This window comes from Notamacropus eugenii, chromosome 6 (genome assembly GCF_028372415.1).
Source record: "Notamacropus eugenii isolate mMacEug1 chromosome 6, mMacEug1.pri_v2, whole genome shotgun sequence".
Taxonomy (NCBI): Eukaryota; Metazoa; Chordata; class Mammalia; order Diprotodontia; family Macropodidae; genus Notamacropus; species Notamacropus eugenii.
Window position 1 is genome coordinate 248,474,553 of NC_092877.1, and position 14,316 is coordinate 248,488,868.

General features: G+C 40.1%; 1 pseudogene; it reads left to right on the plus strand.

The window, feature by feature from the left end:
- Positions 1–1,114: 1,114 nt before the first annotated feature.
- Positions 1,115–2,422, plus strand: LOC140511306 (tubulin beta chain pseudogene; annotated as a pseudogene).
- The last annotated feature ends 11,894 nt before the right edge of the window (positions 2,423–14,316 follow it).

Sequence of the window (14,316 nt, forward strand, 5' to 3'; positions counted from 1 at the left end):
TCAATATCAGTCCAGTTTTTGCCTCGTTCTATTTTGTATTGTTTATCTCTGATAATGATCAATGGCTTCTTTGCAACTTCTGCTTAAAGTTTGTTTTTATGCTCATTGTGTTCAAACAGAATAAATCTAATCCCTCAATATGAAAACACTTTCAATACCTGAGCTCAGTTATCATGTCACCATTAATTATGTAGGATAAACAAATGCCTTCAACGATAATATAACAACCTCACATGATGTGAATTCAGTGAATCAACATGAATTCAAAATCCCTTATCACTGTGGTAAACCTTCTTTTAGACATAAATGATCAAGATACCATATGAGGAGGGAAGAGCACAGTAAAATCATCATCTTCTTATTCCCTGAAGCTATGCCCCACCTAATCATGTCGAAGATTAAAATAATGCTTTTTTTGGTATGTCACATTACACCACTGTGTCAACTTGAACTTGTAAACCACCAAATGCATCATATGCATTTTTTTTCAGAACAACTGATATACAATCACTCCTTCCCATCATGTATTCAAGTGCAAGGCTTTATATTTATCCCTACTGAACTAAATTTATTAGATTTAACCCAGAACTTTAACCCTTTGGATACTGACTCTTTCATTGAGTTTATTTACTATCTCTTCCAGCTTTGAGTGCTATTATCCACTATTTTACTAATCAAAGACAAATGAGGTAATTTAGACATGACGTTTCTTTGATGAACCCATACTGGTTCTTTGAATTCATGCTTTCATGAAATTAGATGATCACTAACCTACTTCTTGATTATAGGTTCCATAGTTTTGTAATTAGTCAATTGGCTATTCTATGGTTTGCAGTCTCTATTCTCCTCATTTTTTAAGGGTGCTGGGATAATGCTTACCTTTCTTTTCTAGTATACCACTTCAATTTGTCTCTTTCAAAAGTCAAAGACTCAGCAATCAAATTCATTTTTCCCCCTTCCTTCTTTCTCCCTCTCAGCACACTTGTGTAGCTGTGTTCTGAAGTAGCAGCTCCAGCCTTCTGGGGGAAATTCTATTGAAAAAGAAGTCATTCATTTATATATGATTCGCTCCTCCCTGCATAAATCTTGAGACAAGCAAATGTAAATTCTAACCATGAGGAAAATTGTACATATCCAGGCTGACCAGTGAGGCAATCAGGTCAGTACAAAGTTCTGAGAGGTGATCAGTGATAAACATGGCATTGATTCCACTAGCACCTTCCATGGAGACAATGACCTGCAGTTGGACCAGATCTCTGTATATTACAATGAGGCCATCAGTGCAAATATGTTCCCTGGGCCATATTGGTTGATATTGACCCTGGAACCATGGACTCTGTTCTTTTTGATATTCAGGCCAGACAACTTTGTTTTTGGCCAGTTCGGGGCAGGCAACAATTGGGCCAAAGGCCAGAACACTGAGGAATCAGAGCTAGTGGATCAAGTCTTGGATGTGGTATGAAAGGAGGCAGAGACCTGTGATTGTCTTCATGGCTTCCAGTTGATCCACTCATTTCGTGGAGGCACAGGCTCAGGGATGGGCACCCTACTCATCAGGAAGATCCGAGAAGAGTACCCTGGCTGAATCATGAATATCCTTAGTGTGGTTCCATCACTCAAGGTCTCACATGCCGTGGTTGAGCCCTATGATACCACACTCTCTGTCCAACAGTTAGCAGAAAACACAGATGAAACCTACTGCATTGATAATGAAGCACTCTATGAAATCTGCTTTCAAATACTCAAGCTGACCACGCCAATCTGTGTTGACCTTAACCATCTAGTCTCTGCTACCATGAGTGGTGTCACGAGCTGCCTTCACTTTCTTGGCCAACTTAATGATGACCTCTTTAAGTTGGACGTAAACATAGTCCCTTTCCATCGACTCCATTTCTTTATGCATGGCTTTGCCCCCCTCACCAGTCGTGGGAGCCAGTAGTACCATGCCCTAACTGTACCTGAGCTCACCTAGCATATCTTTGATGACAAGAACATGATGGAAGCATGAGACCCTCGCCATGGGCGATATCTCACTGTTGCTACTGTTTTCTGTGGTCAGATGTCTATGAAGGAGGTGGATGAACAAATGCTCAATGCACAAAATAAAAATAGTAGCTACTTTGTTGAATGGATCCCCAACAATGTCAAGACTGCTGTCTGTGATATCCTATCCCATGGGCTCAAGACAGCCGTCACCTTTATTGGCAACACCTCTGCCATCCAGGAGCTCTTCAAGTGCATCTCAGAGCAGTTCACTGCCATGTTCCCCTGGAAGGCCTTCCTCCACTGGTACATGAGGGAAGGGATGGATGAGATGGATTTCACTGGGGCTGAGAGCAACATGAATGATCTAGTTTCTGAGTTCCAACAATACCGTGATGCCACTGGTGAAGAGGAGGAGGATTTTAGTAAGGAAGCATAGGAGGAGGCCTAACGGATATTCTCTGTCAACTCACGTCTCCTCATTTCTCCAACATTCTTTCCCCATCACTCCTTGCCTCTGAGGTTTGCATTTTTTGGCCTCCATCCTATTTTTCTCTCCTTTATAGGTGCTGAGCTCTCTGCCCTGTTTTTCCTTTCTTTTGACTTGTCACCGCAGTAATATACTCTTTCTACCCCACTCCCAGATTTCTCTTCAAGAATTTCTCCAACGTAGAGACTCAATTTAGGGGTCTTTGTGCCTACTAAGTATCCTGAACTAAAATGGTGACCAAGAGGAAAGGTCCAGGACTCTTTGGTTTCCACTGATGAAGAAGGGGACCAAAATGTCATATTACTAGTGGAGGGAGTTCTCTTGGTGGGTGTTTGAGGGGAAGGGAGGAAATGGAGTGCTGCATTCCATAAAAGTCTGTTGGGAGAGTCAGGCCTTCTAGTGTAACTACCATTTACAGATACTCCCCAAGTTTTCATATTCCTATCTCCAGGTGCCCCTTCCCTTTCTCTCTCTCTCTCTCTACCCCAGTTCTGAGGGAAGTGTTGATAGTTTTATTTTCACCCACCCTCCAGTTTTGATTTCTCTCCCAAGTGTCCATTTTTCTTTGGAGGGGTCTGTGCCTCACTCTGCCAAAAGGGCTTCCCCCCTCAACTCTTTTTCTTCCCCTAATGTTGGGACCCACTCAAACCCTTCCCAATCTGAGAAGGAAGAACTGCTTCAACTCTCAAAACTCCTTCATTTAGGGAGGATTTCAGTTTTCTTCCACTCCCCCAAAAAGTCAATTCCCTCCAAAAGAAGGGAGAAAGTGCAACAGGACAATTCTCTTTCCATAGTCAAATCTTTCCTTCATTTTCTCTCATCCTTTCCACTTCTGCAATTTCTATCTTGGAGGCTTTGCCCTCCCACTTCCTAGGTTTCTGTTTTGTGTTGAATTTGTTATTTTTTTTTTCATATTGAAAAGACGACATTCTCAAATCCTAAAATAAACAGGAAATGAGGGGGAAAATTCATTTTTTAAAAAGTCACTTAAACGTATCACTCTATATTCAGAAGTGACTTCAGTGATAAAATAATCTATACTGTCCCTTGAATCACTATTTTATATATCAGCTATTAACTTTCTGGTCTAGAGTTAAAAATCTGTGTCACCTTAGAATTAAAATGAGCACATGAATAAAACACTGGGCCTTTAACTATGGAATTGATGAGAATGAGATTTTTTTCTGATACTCTCCTGTGTTGGGGATGGAAGCTCAATTCCAGGTGGACAGTCTCGGGGGTGTAAAGGTGGGAACTTCTAAATCTTAGAGTTCTCATGAGACCCCCCAGGAAAGGACTGGGAATCGAGGTGAACCGAGCTATCTCGTGTATTTCCGCCTCTTCCCGTGAGAAACGTGATGGGAGAGAGCTCTCCCCGCCCTCGAGATTGTCCCGGATCTGGGCAAACCTAACAGGCATGGTATTCAGATGCAAACTATGCTGCTGGAGGGTTTAAGTAGGATCAGGAAAGCCTGAAAGTTCTCTTGGGCAGAGGGGCACGGAGCGGACAGGACAACAAGGCTCCGCTTTCCCTCTTTCTTCTCTCCCCTCCCCCTCTTTCCCCGCTTATACTTCTACTTCCAATCTCTTATTGTAAGATCTTTGCCTCCTTGGGAGATTCTTCGCTCCCTCCTAAGGAAGAATTCCCCTGCACTTGCAACTAGACTCTGAAATAAAGCTCAACCCTTGTTCGACTCTGGAATGTCCTTTCTCTCATACGAGCATCCGGTTTGGCCAACCGAAGACCTCGGGATAGAGGTAAGGGAAGACTCGGGTAGCCCTCAGGCTTCTAGGCCTGGCAGTTGGCGTCTCCGAACAGAGGACAGACGCGGATTCCTGGGTGCTTTGGGAACACCCGGAAGGGGCTGTGAAAGAAGCGAGTCCCGAATCCTAGATTCGGAAGGAGAGAAAGAGTGAGAGTAGCTTCCCACACCCATGGGAAAAAGGCAGGGATGGGGAATCAATTGCCAGTAATAAAGCCAGAGGAACAGGAGGTCTGGGCTGAGATACTTTACAGGGAATGCAGGGAGGCGGGGGTCACTATAGAGTTAAACGACCTCCGAGAATTTTGTAAAAGGATTTGGAAAGTTTCTCCTTGGCTCAAGCTGACAGTAATATCAAGAGAAAGATGGGGAGCGGTCGGAGAACAAATGACCGCTTATGAGCAACAATGCCCCGGGGAGCTGGAGGATTTAGATTTCCTGATATTCAGTGTAATTAAGAGGCTTTTGGAAGGGCCTGAGAGGCCAGGGCGAGATTGGAATGAGAGTGGAAGCGGAGAGAGGGGAGGGGAGAACCCTGGTAAGCAGAAAGTTAAGGAGTGTAGAGAAAAAATAGATTCGGAGCACCATCTAGCTGATGGGAAAGGCGAAGCAGGGGAGCATACGCCGTGTCTTCCCTCTTCACCTCCTTATAGCATGCTCCATTGGTCAGACAGTCCAGGGCCACAGTCCAGTTTGGAAAAGGGAATACGAAAGGCTATAGAGAATGGAGAAGACGTAGGGACATTTCCTGTGCTAGAAATAGCGGACCCCAGTATCCCCGGTGGGGTTCGGAGGAGCCACATACCTATAGAGTGGAAGAGAGTGGCGACTCTCAAAGAGGCTTGTACCAAGCACGGCCCCAATTCACCCTTTGTCATAGCCATGCTTGAGACTCTCAGTGGTCAGTTCGTTCTGACTCTTAATGACTGGAAGAGCTTAGCCAGAGCCTGCCTTACCCCTGGGCAGAAAGAAATAAGTACAGGGAGGGGCCAGGATCAGCTTCCCATAGCTATTGCCCTTCCCTTAAAGCACTCAGTTCAAATCCAGTTACTAAAGGAAATAGGACAGAATAGACCTGAGTGTACAATCTGGCTCAATGGAATTCCCATGACTGGCCTCCTTGATACTGGAGCGGATAGGACCTGCCTTAGCGGTCGCTCAGTACCCCGGCACTGGAAGCTTAAAGAAAGCCAGAGACCAGTGTGGGGAATAGGAGGGTGCCAAAATACCTTAGAGACAATGCACCCAGTAAAGTGGGAGGCAGAGGATCGCCAAGGGACCGTATGGCCGTTGGTGATTCCAGGACTTAGTTTTAACATCTGGGGCAGGGACATCATGAGCCGCCTGGGGATGAAGCTATCAAATTTTTAGTAAGGGCCATTGCTGTTGCACTGGAGTCCCCACCCTTGAATTGGAAGTCAAACACCCCGATTTGGGTGGAGCAATGGCCCCTGACTCCAGAAAAACTCCAGGCACTACAACTATTGGTTAAGGAGCAATTAGAAAAAGGAAATATAGAGCCATCACAGTCACCCTGGAATGTTCCTGTGTTTGTTATAAAGAAAAAATCCGGGAAATTCATGTTCCTTACAGATGTTAATCAAGCATTTGTGAGCACCTGGCAGCAGCTATACCAAAATAAACAGCCACTATGCATTCTTATCAATTTCACCTTAAAGGCGATTCTCGCTAAATAAAAAAGGGGGAGATTAAGAGGTCGCCTAACACAATCAGAGCCTGATACAGCTGTCTCAAAAAACTCACATACTACTTCAGCTATGAGACATTTTGTGACTATTCCAAGACAACACCGCAAGGAAAGTAATACCCAGGCTGGAAATAAGGACACATGGGCCATGGTAAAGGATATGGCCTCAGGGAAATGGAAAGGTCCGTATAAGATACTAATATGGGGTCCAGGGTATGTTTGTGTCTCCACAGGAAAAGGGAATGTGTGGATTCCCATTAGAAGGATCCATAGGTGTAAACCGGTGTCGGAGACGGCGGAGACGCAGGAGGCGGAGACCCCGGAGAGCCCGGAGACCCCGGAGACCCCAGAGAAGGATCATGCACCACCTGAGTCTGCTGATGACAGCTTTAACCCTGCTGCCCAGAGAGGAAGCAGCACTCATCCCGACATCGCTGACCACTCCATCTAGCCATCTCTTTCCAGCTGCTGAAGGAGGACTTTGATATCACAAACCCAGGACATTGGGGGGGGAAGGGGTGACCAACTTTTCGGGAGATGACCAACTTTTCGCCTGAATACCACAGGCGTGGCCATTCAGGCTTGGCCGTTGAGATCCATTTGCATGACTGAGGGAGTGGTGATGTGTAAGGCGCCAGCACTAGCTGCTTCTCTTAGAATATGCTTTGGAATTAGTGATTGCCCTTTCCCTTGTTGTAACTCAGCCATTTAGTTTCATCTTTGTTTTATTTGATGCCTCTCTTTGTCAGTTGTGCTAGCTGCAGATTTCTGTGTAAATGAAGTCTTGTTATGGGGTACTCATATGCTAAAGGCCTTCCTAATCCACTCAGCCTCCAGCCACTGTTTGCTCTAGAGTCATGTGCGCGCAGCGCAAAACAAAAAGGGGGAGATGTTGGGGATGGAAGCTCAATTCCAGGTGGACAGTCTCGGGCGGGTAAAGGTGAGAACTTCTAAATCTTAGAGTTCTCACGAGACCCCCCAGGAAACGACTGGGAATCGAGGTGAACCGAGCTATCTCGTGTATTTCTGCCTCTTCCCGTGAGAAACGTGATGGGAGAGAGCTCTCCCCGCCCTCGAGATTGTCCCGGATCTGGGCACACCTAACAGGCATGGTATTCAGATGGAAACTATGCTGCTGGAGGGTTTAAGTAGGATCAGGAAAGCCTGAAAGTTCTCTTGGGCAGAGGGGCGCGGAGCGGACAGGACAACAAGGCTCCGCTTTTCCTCTCTCTTCTCTCCCCTCCCCCTCTCTCCCCGCTTGTACTTCTACTTCCAATCTTTTATTGTAAGATCTTTGCCTCCTTGGGAGATCTTTCTCTTCCTCCTAAGGAAGAATTGCCCTGCACTTGTAACTAGACCCTGAAATAAAGCTCAACCCTTGTTCGACTCTGGAACGTCCTTTCTCTCATACGAGCATCCGGTTTGGCCAACTGAAGACCTCGGGATAGAAGTAAGGGAAGACTCGGGTAGCCCTCAGGCCTCTAGGCCTGGCACTCCTGGGAAAGGAAGAGAATGTTAAAGAAAATTACAACTTAGTAGGAAGAAAAATGGAATTAGAAGGAGTTCTTTTAATTCTAAAACTCATCTTTTCTCTGAGCAACTTTTTCAACATCAATTTCAAAATTATGGTGTTCGTAGAAAATAAATTCTAGACCCTGCTTAATTACTATGTTTTGTGAATTTAGAAGGAAAAAAAAGCATAATCTCAATAAGAAAAAAACAGACATTCTTACTTAAATATTGTATATTTCAAGAAGGCATGGTACAGAAGGACTATGACTGGCTCTCTACGTAGAGACTCTACTGAGGTCAGATCCAGTTCTGAGGCTAATCACATTTGTTTTCTTCAAGTCATTTACTTTTGTGAGCTACTATGTCCTCAACTATGATATGAGGGAATTTGAATAGATGGTTTCTGAGGTCCCTTCTATCACTAGTACGATGTAGATACTGTAGAGTGTCCTGATAATACATTATACTAAATATTTATTTAGCAATAAGAGTCAAAAGAGCTGGCTTCAAGACTGGGTTGTTTTCTTTGCTATTTCTGTGCCCTTGAGCAAGGCACTTCATTTAGAGAATAAGTATTTTCTAAAAATAAGGCAGGGTTGGGTTCTATGACTAATGTTCAAGGCATTTTCTAGCTTTTAAACCAAAAAGAACCACAGTTTATCAGGAATGTCATAGAAGTAACATAAAACCTTTTTTACCCCCAAATGACTTCGATTCAAGTGAATTATTAGATTATAGTTGGATCAATGAATATTCACATGTTAATATATTTTTTAAAAGTACTGATGAATTTCCAAATGATTAGTTGAATGGGGACATTTAAATGTTATAGAAAGCCATTACTCTATTTCTTCCAATGTTTAACATCTAATAGTAGGGTACAGGAACTTCAGTTCAGAGACACCAAAGTATATTTTTCCAAAGGGAAAATGAATCATAGTTGAAATGAATGCAACTTAATTGAACTGAAAATACAAATTTTTCAATTGACAGAAATATCAAGGGAGTCAGCTTTCTGAAACTAAAAACAGGCTTAAAGACTCATTTATGTGCAATTCCATTTGCTGCACCAGTAGTTATAAGTAAAAGCTTTTTTGTTTTCCCATATGAGAAGTGGATCAAAAACACAAATGGCTAATGAAGCCAACATTTAATATAAGGTTCTATTGTTAGAATATGTACGTAATGTAAGGATGCTACTATTCTCAATAGAAGATAATTGGCATTCTGATGACTTCTGCATGTTTTTGTAAAGTTTAACATTATTCAAAAAGGAATAGCCTCCTTAGAAGAAACCTGGGCTAATAAAGAAAAAAATCAGTACATGTGATCTGAAAGCAATCTTGAATAATACAAGGTGTTGTTTTTGAAAAGAAACTTCAATCATTTAAATTCAACCAAAAGCTGGCCCCAACCTATCTTGTGGGGTTTATAATACATTGTAGGCAATATGAATTTCTTATTCCACTCACATAACTTAACATGTATATTGGGCCTTCTCATTCACAATTCCCTACAAGTGAAATACACTGTGTATTCATATCTTCATATTAAGACCTTATGTTTATTTAAATATTCAATTAATGTACAATATTCTATGGGATTTTACTGATGCCTCCCTCTCCAAATTATTTTGTATTTAAAAAAATATTTTGTATATTTTCTCTCCTCCATTACAGTTCAAGTTGGAGACATATATATCATTTTTTATTTCGATCTCTAGTGACTAATATAGTGTATTGTATGAGACAGACTCATAAAAACAGCATATTGATGAACTTATTGATAATTGACTTCAGAATGAGCAGTATGTCTTTTATACTACATTTCCTCAAAAACAACTGGGATCCTTGTATAATCAATATAAAATAGGTTGCCTTTTCAAGGAGGAAGGAAGGTCAGGAAAGATGAAGTAAATTTGGAAAGCAAAAAATTTAAAAATTGCTAACATTTTTACATGTAATTGGAAAATATTCAATTATATATACATATGTATATATGTGTATATAAGTATGTGTGTATATATGCGTGCATATATGTACATATATATTTATATATGTATATATACTTATATATTTATATATATGTATATATATATATATATATATATATATATATATATATATACATATGTATTTAAAACTGTGCTTTGGATATCTTGAAATGCACAATTTTCAGAGATGAAACAGGGATTTTCCTAATTAGGTACAGAATTAATTAGATAATATCAATTTTCTGCAAAGTTCATTAATTCACCTAATATTGGGTGAGTATATTTTTTAAAATACATGTACAATCATACTAAACCTTTTTCCACATAACTAATGTTGTAAAGGAAGAGTCAGAACAAAAGGGGAAAACCACAAGAAAGAGAAAAACAAAAAAAAAGTGAAAATTGTATGCTTTGGTCTGCATTCAGATTCTATATTGCTTTCTCAGGATGTGGATGTCATTGTCTTTCAAGGGTCTTTTGAATTGTTTTGTATCATTGCATTGCTGAGTAGAGTCTATGACAGTTGATCATCACACAATGTCACTGTTACTATGTACACTGTCCTTCTAGTTCTGCGTACTTTCCTCAGCATCAGTTCATGTAAGCCTTTCTAGGTTTTTCTGAAATTCAAAGCTTATCATTTCTTATAGATCAAACAGAATCCACAAATATCTTAGCCATTCCCAGGATGAAGGACAACTCATTTTGTAAATGTTTGCAACAACAAAAAAGCTGCTGTAGGTATTTTTGCACACGTAGGTGCTTTTCCCTTTTTTATGATCTCATTGGGATGCAAGCATAACAGTGATACTGCTGCATCAAAAGTTATACAAAGATTCATAGTCCGTTTGGCATAGTTCCAAATTGTCCTCCAGAATGTTTGAGTCAATTAAACTTCATCAGCAACACATTAGTGTTCCAATTCCCATGAATCTTCTCCAACATTGTGTTAATTTTCATTTATCTAATCAATGGTGACTTAGAGCATTTTTACATATACCTATAAATAATTTTAATGCCTTCAACTGAAAACTTCCTATTCATGTATTTTAAACATTTATCAAATAGGAAATGAAAAGTATTCTTACAAATTTGACTCCATTCTCTACGTATTAGAAAAAATGTACCTTTATCAGAAACATTGGCTGGAAAAAAATATTTCCCAGCTATTTGTTTTCCATTTTATCTTAATTAAATTGATTTTATTTGTGCAAAATAATTTTAGTTTAATGTAATCTAAACTAACATTTTACACTTCATACTGTCATCTATGTATTCTTTGGTCATAAATCCTTCCCTTCACCATAGATAGTACAGGAAAATTGTTCCTTGCTCTCCTGATTTGCTTATGGTTTCACCCGTTATTTCTAAATCATCTACCCTGAGAGGCAGGGCAAAGATTGTGTAGTAGAAACAGGGACCTGCTTGCGTTCTCCCCAAACCTCTCAAAAGACCTGTAAAATGACTCTAAACAAATTTTAGAGCAGTAGAAGCCTCAAAATGATATACTGAAGTGAAAGACAATCTAGAAAGTCAATGGGAAGGACGTATCTCCCAGGGCTGGGAATGGAGCACATTCCAGCATGGTTCCCACTAGGACAGGCTGGACTGGAGCAGACCTTAGGGGAGTGAACCACTGGCAGCTGCATTGATTTCCAGACTTCTCAACCCACAAATGCCAAAGACAGCTTTAAAGGTCAGTGGGAAAAGTCTCTAACCTGGATGAGAGAGGAGCATGATCCAGTCCCATCACCAGGGTGGTAGCTCCCACTGCCAAAGTTGTGACTGCTTCTGGACTTCTCAGTATACATAAGGAGAGGGAATGAAATGGCTGATCTGGGTCACAGTCCTGGGTGGCAGTATGGGAAAAGGAGGATCACTGGCATGGTGGAGTTGGTGGGAACTGTGGAGAGATAATTTTCCTTACACTTCCACGACAGAAAGGAATGCTTGTGGTTGCTTACATAATAGAGCACACGCCACAGGAGAAGTAAACATCTCTTCTTTGATCATACAACTTTAGAAGAACTGAAAATTTACAGATCCCTAGAAGTTCTCAGAAAATAGATACAAAATCCCCTGAAGGTTGAGGCAGTATAACTTCCATTTAATGAAGGACTCAAAAGCCAAGTAATTGACTTGGAAAATGAACAAATAGGGAAAAAATCAAATGAAAGAATCTTACTTTCTTAGTGATAAGGTATTTACTTACATCCTTGATTTTCATCCAAAGCCTCCAAGAAAAATATTAATTGATCTCAGGCCATGGAAGACCTTAAAAGTGATTTTTAAAATGAAGAAAAAGGAGAGGAAAAACTAAATAGAGAAATGAGAGTGATACAGGAAAATCATGAAAAACGAGTCAATAGCTTGCTAAAAGAAATCCACAAAAGCTGGAAAAAAAAGAACATCTTTAAAATTAGAATAAGCCATATGGCAAAGGATATCCAAAATGCCAATGAGAAGAATCCTTTGAAAAAACAGAATGGGCTAAATGAAAAAGGAAGTCCAAAAGTTCACTGAAGAAAGTAATTGCTTCAACATTAGAATGGAGAAAATGGAAGGTAATGACTTTACGAGAAATCAAGAAATTATAAAACAAATACAAAAATAGAAAATAATGTGAAATAATTCATTGGAAAACCAGACTGATCTGAAAAATAGATACAGGAGAAATAACTTAACAATTATTGGACTGCCTGAAAGTCATGATAAAAAAAAGCACCTAGACATCATCATTCAAGAAATTATCCAGGGAAATTTGCCTGTTATCTAGAACCAGAGGGTAAAATACAAACTGAAAGAATCCACTGATTACCTCCTGAAATAGATCCTCAAAAGAAAAACCCTAGGAAGATTGTAGCCAAATTCCAGAGTTCCCAGATCAAGGAGAAAATATTACAATCAACCAGAAATAAATAATCAAAAACAATCAGAATAGTATGAAATTTAACAGCTTCCACAAAAAGGGATCAGAGGGATGGGATATGATACTTCAGAGTTCAGGGGAGGTAAGATTGAAACCACATCCTACCCAGAAAAAATTGAGTATAGTTCTTCAAGGGAAAAATATGAACATTCAAAGAAGAAGAGGGCTTCGAAGCATAGTTATTGAAAAGACCAGAGTTAAAAAGAAACTTTAGCTTTCAAATACAAGAATCAAGAAAAACATGAAAAGGTAAACAGGAAAGAGAAAGCATAAAGGATTAATGAAAGGAGAAATATTTACATTCTTATATGGAATTTATATTTGTAATTCATGAAACCATTCTCAGCATTAAGGCAATTGGAAGGAAAACGATGTATTTCTATGTATGTATATATACACACACACACATATCTATATGTATAATGTATATGTGTGTATGTGTGTGCATATATACATATATATGTACATACATATATATGTGTGTATATACGTATAGGTGTGTGTCTTTATAGACAGTGTGCACAAGGTAAGTTGAATATGAAGGATGATATCTAAAAAAAATAAAATTACGTGCTACTATGAATATACTGGGAGAAAGAAAGGGAGAAGTAGAACGTAGGAAATCATTTTACATAAAAGAAGCAAGGAAGAAATTTTACAATGGAGAGAAAGAGGTGATAGGTGAGAGGGAATAAGTGATCTTTGCTCTCATTGAATTTGGCTTAAGGAGGGATTAGCATGCACACTCAATAGGGTGTGGAAATCTATTTTAAACTACAGGAAAGCAAGGGGGAACGGTACAAGAGATCCAAGATTGGGGGAAGGAATAATGAGAAGCAAACACTTCCGTGCAGTGACAAGTCAAGGGAGAGAATAGAATAAATGGATGGCAGGGAAAGATAGATGAGAATATAGTTAATATTTCATAAAATGACTGTTATAAAACTGTTTTGCATCACTAAGGATAATCTATATCAAATTGTTTGAATTCTCAATGAGACTGGGCAGGGAAGGAGCAAGGAAGAGAATATGGAACTAAAAGGTTTAAAAATGAATGTTAAAAATTGTTTTTAAATACAACTGAGAATTAAGATGTACATGAAATGGCATAAAGAAACTTATCTTGCCCTACTGGAAAGTAGAAGGAAGGAGATAAAAGAAGGGCAGGGAGTGATAGAAGAGAGGGCAGATTAGAGGAATGGCTAATCAGAATGCATACCGTCCTTAAGTGGGGGAAAGAAAGGTGAGGAGAAAAATTTGAAATTCAAAGTCTTGTGGAAGTGCATGTTGAAAACTGAAAATAAATAACTTTAATAAAAATAAATAAATTACATACGCTGGGAAGATGGTGGGAAGATGGTGGAGTGCATCAAAAAATTCCAGGTTTTCAAGATTTTCCCCCACAAAAGAGATGTAAGAGTGCCTTTAGGGCAATCAGAATGTAGTAAAAGTAAATAAGAGTAGTGACAAAATAGAGGTCCTCCTGGGACAATTCAAGATCTTTAGAAAAGTTCCAGCATGATATTTGATAGCTTGTGTGAATAGTAAACACCTCTGTGTTATGCCCTAAATATCCTTAAACAACAAGCAGCAAGCCCAGGGATCAGTGGATTTGGAAGAGTGCCTAGGCTCCAGTCCTAGGGCTTTTTACCCCCAGGATGGTGAAGGGTGCTGGGCAACTGAGCCAGAGAGGATCAAGGCAACCTCTGTTGATACAGGACGCCAGACGCAGGTGTCCTGTAGAGATAGGGAAGGGGTTAGAAAGAACCAGTATATGCCTAATGAATACAGAAACAGTGGGGTGAGGAGGCTGCGAGGCTCAAGCCCTTGGTTCCTGTTTCAGGTCAGAGGTGATAACTGAAGGAGGATCTGAGGACAAAGGCACCATCCCCCATCCCCCAGCACTACAGGTGATAATAAAAATAAAGCTACTCTAAA